This window comes from Gossypium hirsutum, chromosome D04 (genome assembly GCF_007990345.1).
Source record: "Gossypium hirsutum isolate 1008001.06 chromosome D04, Gossypium_hirsutum_v2.1, whole genome shotgun sequence".
Classification (NCBI taxonomy): Eukaryota; Viridiplantae; Streptophyta; class Magnoliopsida; order Malvales; family Malvaceae; genus Gossypium; species Gossypium hirsutum.
This window is the reverse complement of record NC_053440.1, coordinates 8867323-8885879: the sequence shown is the minus strand read 5'-3', so window position 1 is coordinate 8885879 and position 18557 is coordinate 8867323. Positions and strand designations below refer to the sequence as shown.

Genomic DNA, 18557 nt, shown 5'->3' with positions numbered 1-18557 from the left:
TTCTTTTTTTTACCCCCGCCCCATCCCCTATATAAATGGTTATTTCCATCCCACTATTCCATCATATCTTTGTCTCCATTAAATTGTTTTTTTCTTTTTCTTACATGTTGAAATTTTTGGGTTTAAAGGTTTATTTCTCTTTTTCTTTGAATGAGACATTGTCATAGTTTTAAGTTGTGTTTAGGTTCACGGTGATGTTTTGGAGCTCGGTAACCTATAAATTTCACCTGTCGTATGAGTATAGAGCCATCACTTGACAAGTTGAGATTGTATTGTAACTCGAGGTCTAAGTTGACGGTGATTATACGGTCTCGGGTTGAAGTGTAACTAGGGCTTCAAGTTTACAAAGGTTATGATGTCAAAGGATGGAGCATAACTGAGGGCCTATTTGAAAGTGGTTATGTAGGCATGGCAACAAGTTTCACCCAATCGGAGGAGGATTCTTTATAAAACCCATACAGAAGTAAAAGAGGAAAAACATACAGGCCTTTCAGTATAATCAAGTAATACATTTTGTTCATCTCCACCAAAGGCGGTGACCCTGTTACTAAAAAATTTGATAGAGTTGGGGGCAACAAGATTTCCGACAGAGATAAGTTATTCTGTGGTGCAGAAAAGATGACACGCGAATCGGGACGATAATGGTTGTTTCGCGTTTCATCTTTTCAGCACCGCATAGTAACTCGTCCTTGTCAGAATTCTTGTTGCCTTCAACTCTATCATAGGTTATAGTAACGGGCTCACCATCATTTGGTGGTGATGGATAAAATGAATTACTTGATTATACTGAAAGACCAGTGTGTTTTTCTTCTTTGACTTCTGTATAGGTTTTGTAAGGCATTATCCTCTGATGAGGTGAAACTTGTTGTCATGGCCGCATAACCATTGTCAACTAAGGCCCCATTTATGCTTCATCCCTGGATAACATAACCTTAGTAAATTTGAAGCTCTAGTTACAGTTCAATCAGGGACCGTATAATCACTGTCAACAAGGACCATGAGTTGCAATGTAATCCAGCTTCTTAGGAGTTGACTCTATACTCACATGGCAGATGGAATTTGTAGGTCATCGAGCTCCACAGTATTATTGTAAATTCAAACATAGCTTTAAAATATAACAATGTCTATCTCAAACATAGAAAAAAATAAATCTATAAACTTCTAATTTCCAATCGCAATAAAAAAGAAAATAGGAAAAATAATTTTCAATAAAGTAAAAACGCGCCATGTAGGATGCGTTTTCATTTATCTCTCCTGAAAACGTGCCCTATAGGAAGCGCTTTCATTTTTTTCTAAAAACTCGGTAAATTTCAAAAATATCAACGTAGATGCTCAAATCTAAAACGTTTTCAACATATTATGATAAATCGACCATCACAATAGTATATTCTTGTTAAGTTCAATTTCACTTTTTGCTATAAATAAATAATTTGATCCCTATCCATATTATCTTTTTATTTAATATTTAATAATTAAATATATTTTTATTTTTTAAAAATTTTACTAAATGTAATATTTAATATTTATATTATAACATGACATGTTTAATTTTACTAAAGCGATTCTGGAAATTTGGAGCGAATCATGGGCAATAATAGGAAATGAGAAGCATCTATGATTTTGATGATGATGAAATTGTGAGATTAAGGAGAAAAAAAAAGAAAATGAGGCAATGAAAAAGAGACGAGGCAAACCAAGAAAGGGTAATCCTAGATTATTGGCTTGTATTACATCGTTAGAGAAATTTGCTAATGAATCGCTTTCGAATTCCGATTTCAAGCATCGTAGGAAAGCAATTTTAAAAGAGGCTATAGAAGCTTGATAACTAGGTAAAATGTTAGGTCTTAGGGCAGACGGACATGATAAGGAAGTTATTGATGAATTGGTTCAACTTGAGATGGATAGATTAACTAGTAAAATTTAAAGCTGTAAGATGTCTTTTCATGTTTCATAAAGTGAAGTTGTTATGTTCGTAAGGATGACGCTAGCTAAGCCTAAGTTCCATTCTTTAGTGAAGGTGTGATTTTAATTTTTGTTGTGGTTCCATGATTTTATGAGTGATGAAGATAGAGTTTTTGATTGTTCGTTTGTATATTTGTTCATTGCTTTTGGATCAAAGTTTGTGGTGGTATCTCTTAGATTGAAGGAGACAATGTGGATTGTGAAGTTTGGAGTGGTCTTGTATTTGGTTCAATTGATTGTGTGTGGTGTTATTTTGGTTGTTCTCCATTGAATTCCGGATTATGATTTTTGCTTCGTTAATTTGAATCTCTGTGTTGGATCTCGGTGACATTTTTGGATTATTGGTGCAGTTCAACTTTGAGGGATGGGCTTTATTCTTTGTTGTAGGCAAGATGATTTTGTGGTGGAGATATATTGTTTGGTTTTTTTTTGTTGGCATTTCGATGAATTGTGGATGTTTTTGGTGTCTCCAATGCTACTGTTTTGTGTTAAGTCACTCAAATTCAATCCTAGCTTTTGATTTGGAAATTGGTGTGACCAAATGGTATCGTCAGCTAGGGGGATATGATGTTTAGTTCATTTCCTGCAATAATTTTTCAACCTCGAACTGTCTCCTGGTCCAAACCTTAATGTCGATTTTGGAAAGGCCCCAATGATGCTAAGTATCAATGTCAATGGAACTAAACGAGATTGTCACGCTCCAAAATATAAAGGGTTAATTGAAACAATTAACCAAGAAATTGAATAGGCTTGATGGTTAAATAGTTAGTACATTCCTTAGAGAGTTTAGGTTAAAGTCACTATTCTCTCATTTTTTTTTAATTTTCAGCAAATTATGATGAAAATTATATTAAAATAAATATTGTTTGGAGTAAAAATAAAACAAGAAAAAGGTCTTAGGCCTAATGGCTAACACGCCACTCCTCCCCCTTACATACTTGAGTTTGAACACTCCATTTCCTTTTATTTCTTTTTATTTTCGGCAGCAAGGGTAAATTACCACACATCCCCTTTAGAGTTTGAAAATCATAGGTATTTAGTCTCCCTTTTCCTAATTACATTAGAATTTTGATTTATTTTTCATTCCAAGTAGAATTATTCCCTCTATTCTCTATAACTTCTTCTTTTCCTTTTCTCTCCCTTTTCTTTACATCATATTTTCATTCTATTCCTAAAATTATTTTGATTTTTGAATCAAAAATCAATTCTCGATTGAATAATTTTCCCTACTGATTGTCGATTATGCCATCAATACCATTCGGTTCTTTTCATCCAAGTTTGGGTAGTATGCCTCAACCCCAGTGTGTAAACTCAAATTTTTGTAGAACTCTTATCCACGTTAACCTTATAATTCGATTACACAATCTTTCTCGGTTCTTGTCGAATCTTTCGATAATCTTGATGAATCTTGAAATCAATCATTAAATCATGTATAAATATCATTTGAAGGATTCGTTTTAGGTGCATCAAACTAGCTTTGATCGTGAGGGACGTCGATCGGGCTTCCGATGCAAGGTGTGTTTGTAACACCCCTAACCCTTATCTGTCGCCGGAAAAGGTTACGGAGCATTACCGGAGTTTACAATTCAAAAGGACAAAAATTTCAAACATTTCATATCATAGCAATAAACATATTAAAACCAAGTCAAATTATACATATTGTCCTTTATACGAGCCCTCGAGGCCCTAAATATACGTTAGAAACAAGTCGGGACTAAATAAAAAATTCAGAAAAATTTTTAGAAAACATTTGGAATTTTCAACACTGCAGGGGTCACATGGCCGTGTGACTCACACGGTTAAGAGACACACCCATGTCTCAGGCCGTGTAACTCACACGGTTAAGAGACACACTCGTGTTTTAGGTCGTGTTGGCATTCGAAATAGGGACACATGATCATGTCCTAGCCTGTGTCCGTACCCGTGTAACTCACTGACTTGGGTCACACAGCCAAGCTCCATGCCCGTGTGCCAGGCTGTGTGCTAGGCCGTGTAACAGCCTGACTTGCAGCCCTTTAAAAGCTATAGGGGACAAACGACCATGTCACCTGGCCGTGTGTCACACACAGCTAAAACACACGCCTGTGTCTCTTCCCGTGTGGATGAAAATAGGTCATTTTACAAGTCATTTTTCTTACCCAATTAATCATGTACCTATAATCAACATTGCATATATTTACAAGCCATAACAAGGTATCGAAATCAAGCATAAACAAGCCATAAACATACGGTATAACATCATACAACTAATATGCCCTTAGGCACCTCAAATGACAATATATAAACATGTCTAACCATGTATTCAATTTGACCAAATAATCAACTAACTTGTATGCATATTTGCATCAAGACATACCATGTAATTTACTTACCAAAACACAACCATTTGATACTAAAATGCCATTCTATAACTAGTATAAAAAAACCAATTAGATCATGCATATCAAAGTACCAATTCACAACAACTTGCAAGACTTATACAATATGCACATTCAACTATCATTTCATCTTCCATCTTTCAACCATTTTTAAATCTACTTATAAACATACCAATCTATACCATTTCATCAACAAAATGTCATATCACAAGCCAAGTTAAATAGCCAAAACAACCACCAAAATATATGGCCAACATTAACCAAAATACCTATACATGTCATTATAACCAAAATTAAACAACTGAATGTACCAAAAGAGCCGATGGATAGTGTGATATAGCTCGAACAAGCTTCCGACCCGAACGAGCTTTTGATTCACTATAAAACACGAAAAATAACATAGAGTCAGCATTTAAGCTTAGTAAGTTTGTATAATATAGAATAAAACTTACCATTTAGTCATATAATAGGTAAATAAACATATCATATCCCAACATAATTTGGCCAAATGCCTAAGCACATATAAATCAACCATGTTAGCCATGTAAATACATATATAAATCAATAATCATGGATGAACACATCAAATGGTTAATTTCATATGCTTGTATCATCCAATTCCATTTTCCACATAACATGTAACAACATTTCCATGTAATTCATATGTATGCCTGTAATAGTCTGTATCGAACTCTTACCAATTCGTATCAGAATATTGCCCGTTAAACCATTCAAAATATTATTGGATACTCAGAATAGCTCACACATAGTGTGCTAACTCATATAACTGTAATCCATCAAATCCAGTACATGTATGGTTATACGAGCTGTGAATCGGTATGCTTACTCAAGCTATAGATCGGTATGCTCTCACGAGCTGTAAATCGGTATGCTCTCACGAGCTATGGTTCAGAACGTAGCTACACGATGCTGCTCACACAAGCTGTAGAGCATTCACAACACATGCAGGACCTCATCCATTGGTAGGACATTCATGACCAGTACTCAAATCATGTAAACCCTAATAACATGTTTGTATCCTACGAATTCCTAAGGTTCAAACGGGGCTCGGTAGTCGCATGTAGTTGGATATGCAACCGTGTATACATGTGGAGAATTTAAAATTCATGCATATTTCAAAATAAAACATATAATCACAATTTAATCACACGAACTTACCTCGACAAGTATACGTAGATACTAAGGCAAATAATCTTAGACTTTCTCTTTGCTTCAATCTAACTCCGTACGATGTCTGACTTGATCTATACGGATAAATTTAACTCAATTTAATTTATAAATCATTCAATTTAGCCCAAAATCATATTTTGGCAAAAATACCATTTTACCACTATACTTTTAATTTCTTTGTAATTTAGTCCCTAGCTCATAAAAATGGAAATTCATGAAATTCTACCACAACCCACAATGGCTGAATATCAATTAGGTCCCTAGAATTCCCTATATTATATTTATTTCACAATTTCACCATGTAATATTTTCTATTTTTCAATTTAGTACCTATTTGACAATTTTACCAAAAATCCCTTTACAAAAGTTGTTTATCTAACAACAACCATCCATTTTCTATCATCAAACTTCAAAAATCATGTACATGATTCAATTGAAAACCCTAATAGTTTAAAATTTTCACAAATTAGTCCCCGAGCTAGCTAGATTAAGCTACTACGATCCCGAAAACATAGAAATCATCAAGAACGAGACAAAAATGTATACCTAATTGAGCATATAAGGATATCCGAATGTAGCTTCAACAATGGCTATTCTTTTCTTCTATTTTCAATTGAAAAAGGATGGGAGAAGATGATAAATTTTTTTGTTTTATTTATTATAACTTTAATTTCTAATTACCAAATTTAACCTTAAAAATTTATTCAAATTTCAATAATGTCAAACCATTTAAATTCACTATCAACTCTAATGGTATAATTACCATATAAGGACTTCCACTTTAAAGTTCTATAGTTATTTAATACATTTAGCTATTAGAATTCAACTTTTTCACTTTACACGATTTAGTCCTTTTTATCAATTGAGCATATAAACGGTAAAATTTCTTAACGAAATTTTTATAAGGTACTGCTATCATGCTTTAGGCAATAGAATAATATTAAAATAAATTTTTTGACTTCGAATTTGTGGTCCCCAAATCACTGTTCCGATTTCACTAAAAACAGGTTGTTACAATGTTCTTTTACATGAACTTTGATTCGATGTGCAATTTGATATAATAATATTAATTCATTTTAGTTATACACATAAAACTTTAATTTCATTTTAAATGTATACATGAAACTTTAGTTTGATTTAAATGTACACATTTAAAGGAATAAATACTTCAATTTACTTTTATATTAGATATATATAATTCTTTGTATTGCAAATATGTGTTCTTAAAATAGTGTTATGTCAATAGTTATGTTAGTAATTTGTAAAAAAAATTAATTAAATTAATATTTCATTTGTAAATTTGTTCAAAATTAAAGTTCATATATAATATTGCACATTAAACTAAAGTTGACATGTAATCTTGAAATTTATCCCAAATGGTATACCGTATATAAAAGGAAATATGTACTTTGAACAATTAAAAAAATGATATTAATAAAATTCATTATTTTGATATAATATGGAATTTCTTAAAATTTTAAACTTTTTAATAAGATAAAATATTAAAGGAAAAATATGAAGAAAAAGAAAAATGAAAGATAAAAGCAAGCCTTAAAAGAAGGCGTGCCAAAATTTGGAAACCCAATTAAGCCGACTACTATCCGGAAGGCCCAAAGACAAAACGGGCCGCTTAAATTTAGGGTTTATTAAAACCCCTCAATCAGATCTATAAATAACTGCCAAAACCTAAAACCTTTTACCAACCTTATATTTTTTTTTATCTATTCTCCTCGTTAAGGGTTTCCGGCGTTCTCAGATTCTTTTCAAATGTAATGTAGTTTCTTTTTAATTTCGTGTTTTATGGATCAATTGATGAGAAAAATAAAACTGCAACAATATGATTGGATTTATTCCGTGATTACTTGTATTTAAGTCTCTGATGATCTTTCTTATTTATATCTCTTGAAATTTCTTCGAAGAGAATATATATTATTTCTTTTCAAATATTTTGAGATATGATGAGGTTTAATTTGGTCCGTGTTTCTGATTAAACCGTGACCGACAATTTTTTTAACCAAACTCTGATCTCAATAATGCATCATTTTTATTTTGTCTATTTTGACAGAAATCTTTTGAGAAATAATTAGAGTTCATTTCTTAAATTTTTTTCATTTTTTTATTGGATTAATTGCTTTTCTGAAAAAGAAATAAAGCTTCTGCTATGATGAGTTATGGAACTGAGTTGAGATTTGAATGTGAACCAAATCCTCATTCGCAGCCAGTATATATATATAAGATTTGATGTTATCATTGGCTGCCTAGATGTGTAGGATTGAGTTGTGTGTGGATTTAGAATATTTTGAGTTTGAATTATTATATTTTTTATTCAAAGTTTTTTGGATTTTGACTTTGTTAAACTTAAGGTGCTTTCATATTTAGAATTTATAGGTTTGAAATATCTCAAATTCAAATTGGTTTTGGTTTAGATTATCATAATTGTTTATCATATTCAGATTAATTCTGACTTCGATTATAATTTTTTTTATTTAAAGTTTTCTGAATCTGGACTTTTCTAGACTCGAGCTACTTTCATGAGTAGAATTTTTAGGTTTGAATTTCCTCATCGACATTGGATTTCTGGTTTAGATTATCATATTTTTTTTATTTATTTGAAGTTTTCTGAATTTGGACTTTTCTAAACTCAAGGTGTTTTAACATTTAGAATTTTTAGGTTTGAATTTCCTTGGTTCTGGTTTAGATTATCACATTTTTTATACCAAGTTTTTTTATCTTGGACTTTTTTAAATTCAAGTGCTTTTTTGTTCGAATATTATGCTCGTCTTTTCTTCATAAAATCTTTTTGATGGATCAGTACAAATATAAATATTAATTAGTTTACTTGTGTGAGATATTAAATAATTGTATTTATTAATAAAAATAAATATTAATATAGAAAAATTTAAAATTTGGTATTTAAATATTATTAAAAATGTGTAAGTTTAATGAAATATTTTTTCTTTTTAAATTTTAAAACATAATTACAAATAAACTTAAATTAATGGCTAAAAATAAATTTTTGATAAAAAAAAAAGGATGTCTGTCAGTAACTTATAAATAGAAAAGTTTTGGAGAAAATTTTAACTCAAAATAAATTATGGACTGAAATTTTATACTTTCATTACTTCAAATATCATTTAAGATGTTTTTTTTAAAGTTAATTAAAATAATATTGTCTTTAATGTTATGTAGTAAGGGAAATTTTAAGGTGTGCTTCACTAAAAATATACTATTTATTGAAAAAATAAATTTTAAGTGATGTTTTCAAAAGCTTAGGTTTCGGTTCAAGGCTTCTTGGATGTTGGAAGTTACTTGTGAGATGGAGGTTTGCCAACTTTGGGAGCTTAGCAGAGGAACAGTGCCTCAACGTCTTGAATTGCTAGGTTGTGGCTTGACGGAATGGGTGGATAGGTTAAAAGAAATAAGGGCGAAAGTAGGAGATGCTTGAGTAAAAGAGTAGAGGAGTTAAATCTAGGGGACAGGAATGATGAAAATATCTTAAAGCTTTTGGCAAGCAAGGTCGAGTTGAATTTGGCATTGGAAAATGAGATGTATTCAGAGCAAAGAGCATGTGTTAACTAGCGTAAGCAAGGGGACAAGAATACGAGTCTTTTCCACTAGTTTGCGTCTCAAATAAAGCGACAGAATAAGGTAAAGGGGTTAGAAAGAGGGGATGGGCAGTTTACTAGTGATGAGGGTGAAGCTAGCAATATTGCGAGGGAATATTTCATAGAGCTTTTCACTTCGAAGGGTGTTAATATTTTGGATGCCTTTTTGGAGGGGGTTAATGAATGTATTTCGAACGAGTTGAATACATGCCTCATGACTAGGTATGAGATTGAAGAAATCAAAGTGGCCTTGAAAGCAATGGCACCAACTAAAGCCTTTAGTCTCGATGGTTTTCCTGTGCTATTTTTTAGACCTATTGGCACATCGTGGGACAAGAGGTGGGGAAGTATTGTCTTGAGGTATTAAACGAATCTATGTCTTTGGAGGACATTAATCATATGCACATAGTGCTAATTCCAAAAACCTTTAATCCCACTAGCATGAAGCTTTTTTGCCCTATTAGTTTATGTTCAGTCTTATACAAGATTCTTTCTAAAACTGTGACTAATAGGTTTCAGAAAGTGCTTAATAGTTATATTTATGAAGCGCAGAGTGCTTTTGTTCCTAGCTGGCTGATTACTTTATGAAATTTTGGAGGTGTTAAAGAGGAAAAGATATGGGAAGAAGGGGAAGTTTGCTCTCAAGCTAGATATGAGTAAGACATATGATAGGGTAGAGTGGGATTTCATAAGGAGGATGCTCTTGAAAATGGGATTTGCAGTAAACTTGGTCAATTTTATTATACATTGTGTTAGCTCGATTTCGTACTCAATTATTATTAGTTCGATTTCATACTCGGTTATTGTGAATGGTAATGTGGGAAGCAAATTTTTTCTGGAGAGGGGTTTTAGACAGGGTGACCAACTTATTCTGTTCCTAATATTGATCTGTAATGAAGGTCTCTCCTCCTTGATGCGCATGGCTAGTAGAAACAGATTGTTAAATGGGGTAAAAATTTGTTGGGGTCCTCAAAGGTCTCTCACCTATTATTCGCAGATGATTGCATCCTCTTCGAAGACGCTACGGTGGGGGAAGCTTTGGCCCTAAAATGATTACTTAAGAATATGAAGAAGCGTTCGGGAATTGTGCGAATTTTGATAAATTAACCGTTTATTTTAATACCAATATCAGCGAGGGGGAGAGGCAAGCGATAACAAGTTGTCTGGGAGTTCGGGTTGCTACAGATCTTAAATGGTATCTAGGTTTGCCGAATACGGTAGGACGTAATAGGAAAATGACATTTCAGGGCCTAAAGGATCGAATGAGATGTTGCATTAAAAATTGGTGTGTGAGGCAACTATCATAAGGGGGGAGGGAGGTTTTTATTAAGAGTATTCTTCAGGCTATACCTACGTTTACTATGTATTGCTTTTTATTACTAGCTTCTTTTTGCTCAGAATTAGAACAACTCATCGCTTGCTTTTGGTGGCAAAATTTTGGGGGTAAGCGTGGAATTCATTGGTGTAAGTGGTAAAAAAATGTGTAGACCTAAAGATTATGGTGGTTTGGGTTTTCAAAATCTTAGTAAATTTAATATTACTCTCTTAGCTAAGCAAGGTCAACGTCTTGTTAATGATCAGAGTTCATTATTAGTCAAATCACTTAAGGCAAAATATTACCTTACTTCAGATTTTTTGCAAGTAAGGTTAGGAGCTTACCCCTCATATACCTGGAAGAGTATTTGGTGCGCAAAGGGGTTGCTGTTGGATGAGCTAGGATGGCAGGTCGGAATAGGCCCTAAAATAAATGTTTGGGAAGATGCTTGGGTCCTTGGATTAAAACCACGAAAAATACAAGTTACAAATGACTCTAAGCTTTTTACAACTGTTTCGGAGCTAATAGTGCAGTGCGACAAAAGTTGGGATGTGGAGAAAATTACCAATTTTTTTTTTATCCATTGGTGGCAAGGAAAACAATTTGCATTCCCTTTACTTCGCAGGCCCAGGCAAATGCGATCGTTTGACAAGCATAGTCCTCAGGAGTATTTACCATTCGGAGCGGGTATAAATTATTACAAGGAATCAAGGATGCAAATACAATAGAAGGGGATGATTGCTATACACCTTTTTACAAGAAATTATGGAAGCTAAACTTGCTAGAAAAGGTAAAAATTACATTCTCGCGTATTTTCAATAATCTAATTCTTACTTTTTACAACTTGTACAACAAAATATTGGTGGGAGCTACGACTTGCCCAAAATGTTTGAGGGCTGTTGAGACTTTGGAGCATGGGTTTCGCAACTGCCCTTTCACAGTTGAGACTTGACATCTACTATATATCAGATGGGAGGGAGTAAGGGATGATGTAAGTTATCAATAGTGGATTCAAAATTTGTTTAACACTCTGCCTAGTATTACCTGTCGAAAGATTGCATACACAGTTTGGTCTCTCTGGTCCTCAAGAAATAAATAGGTTCATACCAGAATGTTTACATCCCCACTGCAAATTTCGAGTTAGACTATAGCCTATTTGAATGAACGTGATGAGGTTGAAAAGAAATTACCTATCACCAAGATAGGGTGCGAGAGATGGAGGCCATCTGTAACACCCCAAAATAGGGCCTAAGATTTTTAGGGGTATTTTAGAGATTTTAGCTTTAGAGTGTTCAAAATTTTGTGACATGGTATACTGGTAATATTTTTTACTATGGTTTTTAGAAAATTAAATCAATTTCTAAAAATGAGTTTTAAACACCTTTAATTTTGAAAAAAAAAGAACTGATTTGTAAAAGAATAAAAACTTAGAGTTTTTAAGAGATAATTAGACCAAATTTTAAAAGTCAACCTATTAAACCCCCACCTATAACTTATTTTCACGTTAGTTTTCTTCATTTAATTGTTTTTTTGTCGTCCCAAGACTCTCTTAATCGATTTTTTATTTCTAAACTATAATCTCTTGATTTCCATCGGCATTCATGCTTTAAACCTCTATTAAATACAAAGAAAAACACCCAAAATCACCATAGTTTTCTCCATTGCCAAGCTTTCGAGTTTTTTAGGTTTTCGATCAAACGCTCAGGTTTTCGTCAACTAAGGTAACAATTCATCTTCCTATTAGTTTTAAATGTTATTTAGTCTTTAAAACCAAGTTTTTGGCTATTAAATTACATGTTTTGAATAAAAGCTGAAAATTGGATCGTTAATGATGGATTTTAGAATTTTGCATAAATACATGGTTTCAAAGTGTTTTTAAACTTGTTTTAACATGATTAGAAGGTTTCTAAACTTACTTTGACATTTCATTAAATAATTTTTGAGTTTTAATGAATTTTCGAAAAATAGCCATAAAACATGTCGAAAAAGTCGATACTATGAATTGAGTATTTTATTGTAGTTTAAAGGTTGGGAATTAGTCATAGGTGAATTACAAGATGAACGAAACTGATTTTAGGTGAAAATATTAAGTATAGATCGAGATATTTGAATTTTAAGTTGGTTGTGTTAAAGGTTTTAGTTACATGAGAACTTAGTTTAAGCTTATGTTTTCGGTTGCTTGTGGTGAGTTCTTAGTTGATTATTGAATGGATTGTTGTGTGAATTGTTTCAAATTTGATTGGACCTTCTACGAGTAGAGATAAAGGCAAGGAAAAGCTAGTTTGAGATTTCAGCTTTTCGACGAAAGCGTAATTTGTGAGTGTTTGGAATAATTTCTTGTGGACATTATTCAATACATTATTAGAGAATTTAGTAGTAGCATAAACCCCTACTTTAAATTCCGAGTGTAAGCTTTCTCATACCTATGTTATCTTGTGAACTACGTGCTTATGTGTTTGTGATTATGTGAATTGAGATGCTATAACATGTGATATGTGGTTATGATAACCGTTGTGAAAGTGCAAATGTGTATAATGTATGTATATGTTAAATTTTAGTGACAATGTTTTGCTAAAGATGCGAATATGCAGTGATAGTGCACAGATAATCGGTAGGTGATATGTGTTTGATTTCAAATATTTTGGCCTTGTGATCTTGAAACCGTTGGATATAGTTGGCATGCCATAGGACTGTGAGTACTCACCTATATGTACAGTGCTTTTGGGTGTTGAGGCCCTAAGGCATGTTTGAGGGATAGGGAAATGTGAACTAAGCTCCATTCAAACAGGACATGTGAGGGGAAATAAAGAGAGTGTTAGCTTTATTCTTCACTTTTGGGATATGTTTGACTCTATGAGTCTATATGGTGTGTTAGAGATCCGTGTATTCGATGAGTGATGGTAGACCTCACTTTTATGTTTCATAGCTCAAGTGGCAAATTATCTTAAATTATGAATATGTATTTATTGTGCTATATATTTATATGATATGTGACCATTATGCAATTTATCTATAAACTTGTTTTTGAGTATTATGATATATGTGATTATATGAGTGTTGTGATATATGCTTAAAAGTGAATATGATTACCATGTTAATGAACTAGTAAATAATGCACGAGTAAGTATAATATGACACTGGAATTGGAACTGTTAGGATTGTGCTATATGGTTGTTTTGTTGATACCTTATGAATTGTTTGCATGGTAGTTGTTCTAAGCATTCATTGGCCTTGTTAAGCTTACTCATTCTCTTCTTAAACCATTGCAGATTAGTAGTGAGCCAATGTGAGCGGTGTGGTTTCCAAAGGGTGATTCAAGCAAGTCCGTTTCTATTTTTTTGTAGGTGTTATTGTTATTTGTTTGTGTTTTGGGAATAAGGCAATGTGGTAGACTTTTATTGGTATTTGTCATGATATTTATGGATGCTTCCATAGATTATTTGTTCCTAAGTTTATGAGATTTGTTTCGTAATATGTTGATTATTACTTGGACTTAATTTAGATGTTTGAGACTGTGACTATAGTCGTTTTGACTTTTATTTGATGGTGATATGATAGCATGATGAATTGATACATGTTGGAATGACTTATATGCTCATGTATGTTGTATCTTTCTAGTCTATAGCAGAGATATCGATATTCGTGTTGCAAAAATGATACCTCTGTGATTTGAAATGTGCAAGAAATTAAAATCGTAATTTGGTATCAGCACTCGGGGTAGAATTATCAATACTTTGGTAGAGGTACCGATAATTTTTGAGGTTTGGGTTTTTAAGCGAGAAATAAAATGCTGATTTGGTACTGATTTTCAATACGGTATCCATACCGTGCAAGGATAATATCGATACCCATGTTCTAGTATCGATACCTATGTAATTGTCTTGGAAATTTTGCTAAGTGGTCCTAATGCATTTTTAATTATTATTATAAGCTTATTTAAAGTATGTTTGGCATGTTCTAATGACGATTGATATATGTTTGACTAAAAATTTATAGGATCATTGATAAAGAGGATGATTTTTTTTAATAAGATAATGTGACATCTTGATATTTGAACTTGATGAACAAAACTGGGTATAAGGTATTACACCAGTACATTCCAACAAATATCCAAAGTTTTTATAGATTGATTGATAATTTTGAATATGTGAGAGTTTACTATTTTGAATGATGTGCTGAAGTTTTACATTGAAAACATCAACAATAAATTTGGTTTATTAACAGTTGTAATAACCAAAATAAATGAATTTGATTGATTAACTGCTGTAAACATAAAAAGTTGAAAATACAAAAAAGAAAATGTAAAAAAATTAATATGCTGATGTGTTACTTAAATTGAATGTCTACTTGCCATAAAGAGAGGGATGTCATGTTGGAAAGTATAGCTTGTAATATATATTAATTTTCTTACGTCACTCAAATTGGATTCTATTTGCCATAAATATAAGGATGTCATGTTGGAATGTTTCTTTAATTAGTAGTATATAGCTTATAATATATATATATATTAATTTTCTTAGGTGACGATGTTGATGTGTTACTCAAATTGGATGTCTATTTGTCATAAATATAGGATGTCATGTTGGAATGTTTCTTTGCTTAGTAGTATAGCTTATAATATATATATATATTAGTTTTTTTACGTCACGATGTTGATGTGTTACTCAAATTAGTCATAAATATATGAATTTCATGTTGGAATGTTTCTTTAATTATTAGTATAGTTTATAATATATATTAGTTTTTTTTCATGTATGAATTTAGTTGTATATATATTAAAATTATTTTATAGTATAAATTTAATTTTATGGTTAATATTATAAAAAAATATAAATTTTTTTATATTTTTTGTAATTCGATATTTTATTTGATAAAAATAATGTTATATACATTATCATTTCAATTATTATTATATGTTATATACAATTTCGTTGATTAAACACAGAAAAAAAATTGTTTATGGAATTTGGCCTTGGAACTCCCATAGAGATTATCTTCAGAGGTTTTATTTTTAGACTCCACCGTAGCTCGATGCAGTACACCATCGTTGCCATCACCTGAAAACGCTCACCAAGATTCTAACCAATTCCTCGATGCTAATCCTACTCTTATATTGATCTCTTTATCTTTCCAAAGATGAACCTCCAATGCTATTAGCGTTGACCTCCTCCTCCATGAGAATATGTATATTTGATTGGTATTCTTTGATAGGTATCCTTTTTAGAGTTTCAAGTCCTACTCAAGTATTTTTTTTTCCTGTTTAAAATTTTGAAAATAAAAATCTTTATTATCTATATTAACTTAATTTATTATTTAGAAAAATTTTAATATAATTTATTTTTAATTTTTTTAAAAACGCATATTTTGTTTATGGTGAATATAAATTAAGACCTAGTAAATTTAATATTTTATATTTTACATAAATTTCTATTTAAAAAATACATTTTAAAATCTTGTTTTGGTTGTACAAAATTTGTGATGTTTCTTAAATACTATTACTTAGTAAATATTTGGAACATAAGATTAAATCATTATTGGTTAAAATTAAGTAATTAAATGTATAACTATTAATATACAACAGTTAGACACAAATAATTCATTAAATTTCTTCCTATACTGCATACAAAAGGCCAATCTTTCTTAGGGTTTTTGCAAATCTTCCTTCCTCCACTATTGCCGCAATATTAAGGCTTCAACATTAGGAAGTACAAATCATGTCTGTAATAAAAATTGTTCAAACAAGGAGAAAATATTTATTGCATACTGAAATGAAATCCCAACAAACGTGAAAATGCAATTGAAATATTGGAAAGCTTTGTAATTGATGATTACAACTTACGTTGAACCTTAAAAATAAGAAGGTAATGTGTTCTAATATATAAAAATACATGATTAAAGCATTATTAGATAGCTGACCTCGTAATGTAACACAAGTGGCAGGAAAATAAGTGATGCAACCAAGCATGGATTAAGATTTTTTTTTTTTTAGTTTTGTTAAAAATTAAACATACATTATTAAAAATCTACTTCCGTAAATATGCAAAAAAAAATTATAAGTTTGGAATATTAAATATTTTATTATTTTTATTATTTTAAAATTATACGATTTTTTAAGGTAAAGTAAAATATTTAGAAATATAATCTATAAATATCGTGACTTAACAATTTTATGTACAATTTGTTATTGCCACTGAAGTATGAGGACTATAAACAGGTAGAATTTAAATAAATGTGTTGATGGTAATGTAACGTCTCAAAATTATGAATTTTTGTTTTGTTAAAATTTGCAATAATTTAGTATTTTCTTTAGTGATTAAGTGCTTTGGGTGTGTGTTTGAGGTTATGAGTTTAAATCTTATTTTTTAAAAATTTTGTTCCTATCCTTAACTCTGGTCTTTTGATTTAAAATTTATTTTCGGTCATTTCATGTTAGAATGAGCTTGTTGGTTCAGTGGTAAAGTATTAGTTTACCCTTTACTTTTGTTTTTGAATCTCTGTGGGAGCAAAGTGACAAAATTTTTGCTATTCCCATTTAAGTCGACCATGTAGTAGTTGTGATCTAATCGAATTTTATATATGGGGAAAATCTGATAAGTTATCATATTGTTGAGTTGGTTAGGATTGGAATCTTTTTAAAAATATTATCATTTTTGTTATTATCTTTTCTTATTTTAGTTAAATTTAATTAGTATTTATTTTATTTTATTTCTTTCTTTTTGCCAAAATTCGCTCTATTCCCCACGTTTCCCCACTTTCCCATTGCCCAATCCTGCCACTAAAATCAAAAGTCAAAATTTGTTTCTTGTTTTTCTTCCTTTCGGCCTTTTGGATTTTGTTTCTTTAATTCTTTAATTTATTTATTATTATTATTATTTTTTTCAAGTCTGTTACCATTTATTTTCCTTTCCCAATTCCACGTTTCTTTAATTTTGTTTTACCCTTCTTGCTGAGTTCTTTCGCATTACAATATCCTCTTCCTCTTTTCTTGTTACTATAAATTCTTTTTGGATGTTTAATCCTTGTTCTGTTGACTGTAAATAGTGGGGTAAGTTTTCTTTTCGTTCTCTCCTATATGTGCGGGTTATAAATGTTTTTAGGTGTGAGGGTTGTATTAAGTTTGTGTTTTGGGTTTTGTAATGATTTCGATACGTTTTTAGGAGAAGAACGAGAAGTAATCAGCGGTCCTCCAGCGACTTAGACATTGGTTTGTTGCTGATTTCTTATGGGGTAAGTGTTCAAATGCTTTTTGGGGTGGATTAAGTACATTGTGGTTGAATTTTTTTAAGTTTCGTGAACTGTTACTAATTTGGTTGTGATAATTATCAATTTAGGTGTTGGGTATCTCGTGGTTACTTTTATATCGAAATCGTCTCAGGTGTGTAATGAGAAATTCGAAAAACAGTACATGATGAAAGTCGTAAATCGACACTATCGACGCCACACGATTGTGTGACAGGCCGTGTGCGAACAATTGAGCCACATGGCCTGGGCCAATTGGGTCGTGTGAGTCACACGGGCGTTTGAGCCCAAAATTTTGAATTTTTCCTTAAGACAATAAACATCGTTTGGATCGAATGTAGACCCTCTGTAGGGTCAATATGTTATTAATTAAGTTGTAAAGCATGAATCCTTGCCATAAGTTAATGTAAAATTGAATATTATTTACATGTCGAAAATGAAATGTTATGAGTAAAATCTGTAATATGCTATTTTTAATCTGAAGAAAACCTTCATGCACATCGTAAATATATTTGATATTTTTTAGCTTTGTATTTGCATTTGAGATGAGAATTATGTATTGGAGTAAGTGTGTAACAGCCCGATTTTCAGTAGAGACGGAACAGTAGTTTCGAGATCATAAATTTCTTTTGTATCGACTCGTAAATATTATTTTTAGAATATTATAGTCATTAGAGTCGTATTAAATTTTGGTTTAGAAAATTTAACCTTTATATAGTTAATTAAAGGAATAGGACTAAATTGAAAAAGGTACAAAATTTGGTAAGTCTTGAATTCCATAAATTTAATAGCTTAATATTGAAACAAGAAAGGGCATAAATAATAATTAGCTCATTTTATTATTAATGGAACATAATAGGTTTTTAA

The 18557-nt window shown here is 31.4% G+C and overlaps 1 long non-coding RNA gene and 2 other non-coding genes across 3 annotated transcripts; all 3 read left to right on the top strand.

Annotated features, from left to right (window-relative positions):
• The first annotated feature begins 7333 nt into the window (after positions 1-7333).
• On the top strand, positions 7334-7416 carry LOC121216656 (small nucleolar RNA Z199). Its single transcript, XR_005912836.1, has one exon. It is a non-coding gene; the product is annotated as a small nucleolar RNA Z199 (small nucleolar RNA).
• Positions 7417-7481: 65 nt separating this feature from the next.
• On the top strand, positions 7482-7560 carry LOC121216479 (small nucleolar RNA SNORD18). Its single transcript, XR_005912660.1, has one exon. It is a non-coding gene; the product is annotated as a small nucleolar RNA SNORD18 (small nucleolar RNA).
• Positions 7561-17199: 9639 nt separating this feature from the next.
• LOC121216304 (uncharacterized) lies at positions 17200-18139 on the top strand. The gene is made up of 3 exons (XR_005912424.1): positions 17200-17496; positions 17609-17678; positions 17783-18139. It is a non-coding gene; the product is annotated as an uncharacterized lncRNA (long non-coding RNA).
• The last annotated feature ends 418 nt before the right edge of the window (positions 18140-18557 follow it).